This window comes from Agrilus planipennis, unplaced genomic scaffold, assembly GCF_000699045.2.
Source record: "Agrilus planipennis isolate EAB-ADULT unplaced genomic scaffold, Apla_2.0 scaffold168, whole genome shotgun sequence".
Lineage (NCBI taxonomy): Eukaryota > Metazoa > Arthropoda > Insecta > Coleoptera > Buprestidae > Agrilus > Agrilus planipennis.
Window position 1 is genome coordinate 407,504 of NW_020442443.1, and position 11,028 is coordinate 418,531.

An 11,028-nucleotide genomic window follows, 5' to 3' on the forward strand; every position below is an offset into this window, starting at 1 on the left:
ACCGGTGGAAAATCCTAAGTGTTGGTGGCACTACCTCCTGATCGGGATGATTACAACGCTCCTATCAATGTAAGTAGTGTCAACTTTAACGGTCTATATTGGGAGAAAGATCCTTTTTGTGAACGTTTCTATTTAATTCTCCATATAATTCCATATATTAAAATTGTTATTGTTTTCCAATTTCGCGTTTCTTATCATTTTAGTACCTTACGCCTAGTCACGACAAAATAATCAAAATGCATTATAACCAGGTAATTAAAATAGATAATTAACAAAAAACCAAAAGTAACAAAATACCGCGTGACAGTATCAAATAGATATTGACATTAACTGACACTTCACTATCCTGAAGTTGGATGAGACGGCACTATTAACCTATTTTATTTTTTAATTTTTACTATTCGTAAGGTTGGTTTATTTTCATAAAGAGCGATCATTATACCAGTAAATACAGTCAGTTATATTTAAAAGTGATACTCTATATTGGATTTAACTTTTATGAAAATGTTTTGAACTGTCAAATGTATTGTGCAATTTAGTTCTTTTAATATTTACAGCGGAAAAAGAGTGAAATTATTATTGTAAATAATGTATCTGCTAACATAATAATAGAGGCTGATTAAAAAGAAAACAATTTACATTCTTAATCTGCAAAAATTATTGAAAATCTTAATTTTCCATCAAGAGGTATGTATACCTTTCTGTAGTTTCCAATCTTCCTCCTTTTCTTACTTTCGGCTTTGGAAGGGGAATTTGAAATTTTGCTTTTTGCAATAAAAAAGCCCAAAACCTAATTAGATAACGATGAGTAAAAATTTATATAAAAATTGACAAATTGTTAATACCTTACAAATAGTAGATACTGTCAAGTGGGGACCACATTTCTTAAAAATATGAAAATTATAGAAATCTAAATAAAGCAATATTATTAACATTGGTGAGACTTTTCAAAATTGAAGTTTAAGGCTCAAATTTTGACAGACATTTTTTAATATCTGTCTATAACAAATCTCTTATACAAGATTTTCACAAAATTAATTGAGGCATCTCTTTAAAGAATTTTTTGCATAATTTTAAATTAGACCTATTGTACACCTTAAAGACAGTAGGCCAATAGCGTAGACAATATATTCAAATGTGGCTGGTACAATTGGTAATAAACCTTGTATATTCCACTTTGTCGTGAATTTTTTCTGAAGTGTGGAATTTTAAGAAAATTATACTGTCAAAACCAAGCCGTTAGGCTAATATTTTTTTTTGAAGTGAAACTTCTTTACGCACGGTAGGGTAAGTTCGTTTCATGCGAGTTGGCATGTAACGAAATTATGCAACGTATTTCCCCCGCTGTCTGTCCCTATGTATGCTTAGATCTTTAAAACTATGCAACGGATTTTAATGCGTTTTTTTTTTTAATAGAGAGAGTAATTCAAGACGAAGATTTATGTGTATAATACATGTATAATATAGTAGAGAAACACTGATAATTTTAGAGGTTTGTAATGTGATGTCGTAAATAAACACATTTTTTGCGCTTACATTTCAAACGCTGGTTGAACCCTATGAGATAGATTAAAATAATATACTACAGTATTGTACACCTTAAAAAGTTATATAAAAAAGTCTGGGATGGTATATGTCTATCTCTTAGGGATAACCCACAATAACCATCTTTTATACTGTACTTTTTACGAGAATTAATGGCTTATTTACGAAGCGATTTTAAGCAATACAGCATTAAACATTATTCAATTAAGTACTTTTAAATACATTGTGCATTTAATATAGATCAATATGGCCCTTTAATTTAACCAATTTAAAATAGGTAGTGTGAATAGATGTACAGTAACTAATGTTTATACGGAATGTAGCTGAAATAAGTGCCGAGCTTGCAGGAGGTGATCGAGGACTATAAAATAGGACAACTAAGCAAATGATTGTATGTCCAAGTATTAACGCAGCTGAACGTACAGGAAAATTCAATCCCGGTCCTGGTTCATAAATACGGCCCGCAATCAGCTGGTGATGACTAGCATCACTGTAGTATTTGTCTTTTATTTTTTTTTGCTCATGTGTTGTTGATTTGTTACACTGGATTAAGTGTGTTTTAGAGTGTTAACAGCCAACCTCTAGTAGCCTTCTATTCTTTTATTTCAACCTTGTGCAATTCTATATACTAATTCAACAATGCAACATCAATTATTACTATAGATTAGTCACTGTAGAACATTTGTTATACTTCATTTACTTTCTCTAGCGATGTGCCCCTTCCAATGTCTTAGATGCGCGCTGGCAAAATCGTAGGTAGGGAGAAAAAAGCTCATTATGCTCTCGACACTTGTTCATTAAACATACTTTTTCATACAGTACCTGCCAAAAGTTTTGTTCAATCATCAATAGTAGTGCGAGTCAAAAACAAGCGTTAAAGCCTTAAATATGTATTCAAATATAAATAAACATCTCGTTGATATTTTCAGTAGTAAATGGTACCAATAACAGCACATTTGAGCAATGCAATTGTAGTGGATAAAATGGTCAATTTTTCCGTGCAGTACTGTACGGATTATANCTAGATTAGATTACTCTTCGCAAATAGTTAAGGATATGGGTTGTTCTAGTTTTAGGGAAATGCGAAGTTTAGCTCAGGATAGGAAAGAGTGGAGGTACGTGTCCAACCAGTCTAAAGACTGATGACCTTATGATGATGATGATGACGCGTCTACATTAACACACGCACGCCCCATTTTTTTTTAGTTCGCAAAACTCCGCTAGGATGTTAAGTTCTATTTAGAGGTTAACGATTTCACTTGTTAACATTTCAAGGTCATCTGTAAACAGGGAGGAAAGGATTGTACTAAACGTAATTCGCTGTAAAACCCACGGCGTAACGTTTATTCTTTTGGTTTTTTCGAACTACGTTTAATTTTTGTATAAGCTGCTTGGTGTAGATTACGCTAAACTCGTGCCTTGTGTTTCGTCCGCTATGGTATTTGGTATTGTACTGATCGTGAGTCAAATGCACGTTGAAAGTTTTCGAATTCCTATAGCATTCATATTTTTATTAGGACTCTCAATGGTTTATGTGATTTAAAAATATTGCCCATGCATGATCATGATCTTCTAAATTTGGTTTGAGCATCTGATACAATTTCAATTCACACCAAATTGTTGATCCTGTTTGTTGGGGTAGCGGTAAATATTTTTAAGATTGTATTACATAATGCAGTACCTAGAGGTACTTCCATAGATGATTTAGGAAGTCACCCCTTTCTTGTACAGCATTATCATTTCTGAATTAGACCAACTCTTGGGAACCTCGGTTTTCCACAGCACCGTGCTGTATATCCTGGTAAATTTTTTGCTGCAAATAGATAAAAGCTCATTTGAGATTCCGTCAGGTGCAGCTGCTTTACTCTTTTCTAGCATTTTAGTACCGGTGTTAGTTCATCAACTGTGATTCCCCCATGTAGTTCCCGGTGGGGGCTGTCAGTGAATATGGTAATGCCTGTTATCCAAGGTGAGAAAACGTCATTGTAAAAAGTCTGCCACTAAACGTATGTAATTACCGTTTCAGAGGGTTGTGTTGCATGAAGTCTTCTCACTAAAGTCCAAAATTGTTTCATATCTTGGGCATTATTGATTGAAAGATACATCTTCTGAAGAAAAGAGCTTCTTTTCGTATAAAGGATACTCGTATAATCCTTTCTTATCTTGGTGTACATGTTTCTTAATTATTTCTTTCGGTACTTTGTCCATACTTTATATTTACCTGTCTTTAACTTTTATTCTGCCGTCCTTGCATTCTTCGTAGAACCAAGGTTTGTTTTGCTTAGCCATATTCGACTGTGAAGTTACTTCCTTAATTAGTGTGATTCCAGTTCCTCTAGCTCAAGTGCAATTTTATTCTGTGGTTTTGCTTTATATTGCTTTACACTTAAAGGATTTTAGGTTATCATTTGTTGTGGTGCTGCCTGTGGTTTATAAAAATAGTTTGTATTTGTCTGTTTTATTTCTCTTTCGCGTATTGTCGCATTAATAGGGAACTGATTAGACGTGTCCACATATGAAACAAACCGCTCTGAGCACTCTACGTTTGAGGGTCGTGGGCGTCAATGTCCGAACCATATCGTCGCTGTAGAAAACGAAATCCTGGACTTCATAGTATATAACCTCCAATCTAGTACACGGGAAGTAGCAGGCAACGTTGGCTCCTCTTATATGAAAGTGTGGTGCAATTTAAAAGAGCGGTTGCTGCATCCTTATCATTTGCAGCGAGTGCAAGTCGTACTTGAAACTTATTAGAAGTTAATTTTTGTCAGTGATTTCGACAAAAAAGTGTTGGACAGCCCAGTTTATTTCCTTAAGGTGTTTACAAATTTGGTTCGCGCGAAACAGAATTTTGAATTTTCACAATAATCACTATTGGTGCGACGCAAATTCGTACGACATGCGAATTTGCGTCCCAGCACTGTTTTTAATAAATGCATGGTGCGAAATTTTTGGTGACATTTGAATTTTTTAGTAAGTTTACTTACAATTACCCGCAAAAAGGTAACGCGCCTTGACAATACATCAATAGCGATGTGGAAAATTACCTTAGGACAGTTACAATTATCCAGATGCTCCACTAATGTTAACGTAACTTATATTTTTCTTTCTTTTATGTTCGTATAATTACGTAGTGCTGCCTGTAATTTACCTATTTAATTTATTTAGTGTAAATATTATGTGTAGTACTAAATTGTTTATAATTACGTTCGATAATCGGGAATGTTTACAATTGAGATCCATGTAGCTGCAGATTTATCGCACTACGCTATTCTGCAGACACCTGTGTTGCCAATTCACGTACAGGGCCGACATCGGATTGTAAATTATTGAGTTTCTTTAAAAAACTAGCCCCTAACGACGCTTCTGAACTCACCGTGCGATTTATGAATATTGGAAAAACTTTGGCGGTTGTTGTAGAACAAACAAAATAGCTCAAAACCCCAACGCCAAAACACGACACTGTAGTAATTCGAAGCACTTTTCGGTAAGAAGGTTACCTTCGTCAGGGAGTTTGAGTTCACTTCAGTCCCTGAAGAAAGGAACCACATTTCATCTGCCAAAGGAATGTATTTTTGAATTTTCTCAATATGTTGTTGTTTAGGATTTTTAGTGTTTAGTACAGCAACATCTATTAGGTAAATTGTTTTAATTTCTTTGATGGTCAGTGTGATATCAGGTCAGTTATGGTTTACAGTTTTGTCTGTAATTATGTCTCTATTCCAATAAAGCTTTTTTAATACATTTTGTGGTTTGCATTTGTAGTACGGCTCTATCTGATCTTGAGTTTAAACTTTTTGGCTAACAGCGAGTGGATTTGTTTAGCAACATTATTATGCCTGTCGATATATTGTCGGCTGGCTAAAAATCAGCAACCCTCAGAGATGTGGTCAATTGTTGCGTGAGGTGTGTTGCATGCTCGGCATGTGTCCGATGAAATTGTGGGATTTTTAATAACATATTTTTCATAGCTTTTGTTTTTATTATTTTGTCCTGAATCGCTATCATGAATATATTTCTTTTTTTAACCACTTATTAGAAGCTTCTTTATTATTATTATTAACTTAAATTTTGACAGATCAATGAGACATGTCTAAGAAACAACATAATTTATAGAAATTAAATCAGATATTCTATAAGTATTTCAAACGTAAAGTGTTATTTTTTAGTAAATGCCTTTCTTGGTGTGGCATACATCATATTTCTATTAATGGAAAATATTCCTCAGAACGACAAATGAAGTAAGAGAAAAACCTAAAAAATTGAATAGCCTAACCTAACCTAACTACTGGCGATACAGATCTGTTCAGACTTGTATAGTTAGAAAGGTAGTTCGAACAAAGAAATTTGAAGTGGTCAGTATTCTGTCGAAATTGCCAGACGCGGATCGCGATTTCGATCTTGTTGGATTTCATTAGCGCGTCGCAGACAGTTACGACAGAGCACAAACCTTTCTTTTTGTTTAGATTAGATTCTCGATGATTGGAAATTTTCAAAAGACACCTCCTGAAAGGAGGTAGTGTCGGATTTTTATCGACTATAACCCCTCCTCGATTGGGGAGATAAACCCTGAGGGTTACTCATCCCCGGGAAGAGAATGAAAGGTTGGGATTAGGGAGACGGTTGAGAAGGAAAAATGGTTAAGCGTGGGGGGTATTGGGGAGGGGGAGCTATCAAAATAGAAGTGTCGGAGAGCATATCCGCACAGAACGGGTTATACAGAATAGGCGATAGTTTGCAGCCTTGTGGGGCACCGGCTGTGACGGGTTTACTGGCAGAGAGAACAAAGCCAACGCGGACCCAAAGGATTCTGTCTGTGAGAAAGGACCTGATAACCCCAACTAGAAAATGCGGAATGTTAAGGGCGATGAGTTTTGAGAAAACTTTTTGTCCTTCGTGCCAGACTCTGTCGAACGCTTGTTGGACGTCAAGAAGAAGTATGAAGGTTAGACGCCGCTTGTTAAGGTTGTCGGAAATGTATTCGGATACGCGAAAAAGTTGATAGCCGGTGCCGTGATGCCTACGGGAGTCGTGCTGATGATCGGGGAGAGGGTTGTTTTGCACCACGTGGTCGAAGCGCCGATCGAGAAGGATTAATTCAACTACTTCGCTCAACGAGCTGAGCAGGCTGATGGACCTGTAGCTTGAGGGAGAGCTAAGGGGCTTCCCTTTTTTGAGGAGACCGATGACAGTAGCTTCTTTCCATACCAAAGGGAAGTGATGGTGGAGCCGCATGATGGCGTTTGTGATGTTGCACAATGCGGTTATGTGCTTTGGCGGCAGGACTTTGGGTACTCCGTTGTAAATTCCGTCTTTTTCAGAGAACAGATAGTAAGGGAGATTTTATGGGATGTAGTATGTCTAAAGTCGGATTCAAGGGGGACGAAGTTCAGGGAGACGGCTTTAATACGCTCGTGAAAGTCGGCAAAGTCCACTGGACTAGGTAGTGGAGAGCACTGGAGACATAATTGATTGATTGATGATTGCGGCTGTTTCTTCGTCTGAAGAATAGATGTAACCGTTCTGTTTTAGTGGCGAAGAAAACGGATCACTTTTCAAGTGCTTCGGGGGTTTGTTTCTGCCTGAGCGATATAATCATCGAAGGATGTGCTGCGGAATTCGAGGAGGCGATTTTTTAGTTCTCGTTGAAGGGCGTTTACTTCAGCACGGTGTGCGTGGACGCGCTGTCTATTCCACAGACGTCGGGCTTTATTTTTCCTCTTAAGGCGGTCAAGAATGTCTGCGGGGTGAGTATTGACTGGGGCGGTGGAGGGGCGGGTAGTCGTGGTCCGCTCGACGGCGCTGATGATCTCGTTTGAGAGGAGATTTACAGCTTCATCGAGTTTCTATATTGTGCGAATTTGAGTGCACTTAAAAGAAGATGTCTCAAGCCAATCTAACGAAGATGTTAGCTTTGGGGGGTTGTAAATTGGGCGGCCGATTTCGATTAGGATAGAAAGGTTGTCTGAACTAAATTTGTTAAGAACTGTAGGGTTGGCCAGAACACATACCAACTCTACTTGCTGCCTTAACACAGTATATTTTATGAAATCCTACAAATGGCGCGGTAAACGCCATCTATAGTACCATGCTACTTTGAGTGGAATTCAATATGCTCAACAAGGTCCATTTGAATAAATAGACATATATTTTGTAGGATCTCACTATCTTAACAAATTTGTTAGGTTCGGTTTTTACGGAAACCCTTATTACACTTTATATTTTAAGTATCACACACTACTGATGACAAGTGAACAAACTGACATAGGTTAGACTTATAAAGTAGGATGCTGATGAGACAGAAAATGTATGAGCTTATATACTAATTAGAAGTGTCATGGGTGATGGTGTGATCCACAACTAGGGGCAAGGGTTTAACTGTACATCGATGTTCTATTGGCTGCTTGTTTGTAGTCAGAAGATATTAAATGTGCTTATGACGGGAAATCACCGTATATGCGTGGCATCGACTGTTAATACTCTTCAGATTTCTTTGAGCGAAATTTTCAACCTGGTAGGCACGAACTGACAATTTCTATTGTAATTTGTTAATAATTATTTTTACTAATTGTGTGCAATGAGTGTGACCCGTTAACAGCATCCAATGTGATTAATTAGAATGTTAACCACTAGAGGTACTTCAGGTAACTGCAGCCGATGGTTCCTGGAGACATCTGATAACTGGGAGCTCAAAGCTTTTGTACAATTTCATTTTTTTTTTTGTTGGTTTACGTTTTATTATTAATTAAATATTTCATAATCATAACTATGCAATTCTTTCGAAACTTATAAAATAGATATTGAGTTTATTTATTTGCAAAATACGCGTATTTGGCATTCAGCAGCAACGAAACAGTAAGTGAAAAGAATTTTATCTATGTACAAGCGGAAATTTACGCAAGTTCGATAGTTCTGGTTCATTATCATAAGATTGTCAGTCGTAAGACTGGTTGGACACCTACCTTCGCTCTTTCCTACTCTGAGCTAAACTTCGCATTTCCCCAAAACTAGAACAACCCACATCCTTAACTATTCGCGAACAGTAACCTCATCTAGGTCTACCTCTACCCCTCCTAACTCCCGTTTCTGCCTCTAATATGTGTCTGACTAGACCTTCATGCCTGAGAAGATGTCCTACCAACCTATCTCGCCTATTTTTTATTGACTTCCATAGAGTCCTCTGTTCTCCTCTTCTTTCTAATATCTCTTCATTTCTAACCTTTTCTATCCACGTTATCCTCATCATTCGCCTATATCACTACATTTTCAACGCTTCTAATCTTTTCTTTTCCGCCGCGTCCATGTTTCGCACCCGTACAATGCCGTGCTCCAAACATACACCTTCAACAACCTTTTCGAATTTCTAAATTGACCTTTCGCATAGAAGTGACTTTCTTTTATTAAAGGCAACACTACCCTGCGCTATCCTCTGCTTTATATCCCTACCCATTCTTCCGTCCTGACTTCTGGCTTCCTAGATAGGTACCTAAAATCGGCCACTTCTAATTTTTCGTTCCCTATCTTTATATTCGCTCTTTCCCTACTTTTTCTTCCCTTGCATACCAGTATGTTAGTTTTACTTTTATTTGTTACTGTTTTGTCAGTACCGCTTCCATTTTATTTAAAGCTATCTCTAAGTCCTTGCTAGATGCTAATACTGCTGTATCATCTGCAATTCTAAGCATACTAATCTTTTGCCCCTGTATATTATTATTGTGAAAATTATTTACGAAGTCATCAAAAAAGATAAAGAGGGTTTCTAACCTAGTTAGTATCGCAAATTTTGTCAGTTTTTCGTTAAGTCAGCTAAACCAAAGGAACTTCTAGAACCAGTGAGTGACCCATGTTGAACTAAGTGCAAAATAATCACTGGTTTATCAAAAAGTTAAGCGTTTAACGAGTCGACTCGGGAAAGCATTAAGAAAAAGACTCGATCTACCCTTAAGAGCATAACCGGTGGAAAATCCTAAGTGTTGGTGGCACTACCTCCTGATCGGGATGATTACAACGCTCCTATCAATGTAAGTAGTGTCAACTTTAACGGTCTATATTGGGAGAAAGATCCTTTTTGTGAACGTTTCTATTTAATTCTCCATATAATTCCATATATTAAAATTGTTATTGTTTTCCAATTTCGCGTTTCTTATCATTTTAGTACCTTACGCCTAGTCACGACAAAATAATCAAAATGCATTATAACCAGGTAATTAAAATAGATAATTAACAAAAAACCAAAAGTAACAAAATACCGCGTGACAGTATCAAATAGATATTGACATTAACTGACACTTCACTATCCTGAAGTTGGATGAGACGGCACTATTAACCTATTTTATTTTTTAATTTTTACTATTCGTAAGGTTGGTTTATTTTCATAAAGAGCGATCATTATACCAGTAAATACAGTCAGTTATATTTAAAAGTGATACTCTATATTGGATTTAACTTTTATGAAAATGTTTTGAACTGTCAAATGTATTGTGCAATTTAGTTCTTTTAATATTTACAGCGGAAAAAGAGTGAAATTATTATTGTAAATAATGTATCTGCTAACATAATAATAGAGGCTGATTAAAAAGAAAACAATTTACATTCTTAATCTGCAAAAATTATTGAAAATCTTAATTTTCCATCAAGAGGTATGTATACCTTTCTGTAGTTTCCAATCTTCCTCCTTTTCTTACTTTCGGCTTTGGAAGGGGAATTTGAAATTTTGCTTTTTGCAATAAAAAAGCCCAAAACCTAATTAGATAACGATGAGTAAAAATTTATATAAAAATTGACAAATTGTTAATACCTTACAAATAGTAGATACTGTCAAGTGGGGACCACATTTCTTAAAAATATGAAAATTATAGAAATCTAAATAAAGCAATATTATTAACATTGGTGAGACTTTTCAAAATTGAAGTTTAAGGCTCAAATTTTGACAGACATTTTTTAATATCTGTCTATAACAAATCTCTTATACAAGATTTTCACAAAATTAATTGAGGCATCTCTTTAAAGAATTTTTTGCATAATTTTAAATTAGACCTATTGTACACCTTAAAGACAGTAGGCCAATAGCGTAGACAATATATTCAAATGTGGCTGGTACAATTGGTAATAAACCTTGTATATTCCACTTTGTCGTGAATTTTTTCTGAAGTGTGGAATTTTAAGAAAATTATACTGTCAAAACCAAGCCGTTAGGCTAATATTTTTTTTTGAAGTGAAACTTCTTTACGCACGGTAGGGTAAGTTCGTTTCATGCGAGTTGGCATGTAACGAAATTATGCAACGTATTTCCCCCGCTGTCTGTCCCTATGTATGCTTAGATCTTTAAAACTATGCAACGGATTTTAATGCGTTTTTTTTTTTAATAGAGAGAGTAATTCAAGACGAAGATTTATGTGTATAATACATGTATAATATAGTAGAGAAACACTGATAATTTTAGAGGTTTGTAATGTGATGTCGTAAATAAACACATTTTTTTGC

At 35.9% G+C, this 11,028-nt stretch overlaps 1 protein-coding gene across 2 annotated transcripts in view; it reads left to right on the plus strand.

Annotated features, from left to right (window-relative positions):
- The first annotated feature begins 9,910 nt into the window (after window positions 1–9,910).
- Window positions 9,911–11,028, plus strand: part of LOC108740083 (tetraspanin-9-like) — a 15,845-nt gene continuing 14,727 nt past the window's right edge. For both annotated transcript variants that reach the window (XM_018474276.1, XM_018474277.1), the window contains exon 1: window positions 9,911–10,184. The gene's annotated coding sequence lies outside the window, so the exon portion shown is untranslated. The remainder of the gene's footprint in view (window positions 10,185–11,028) is intronic.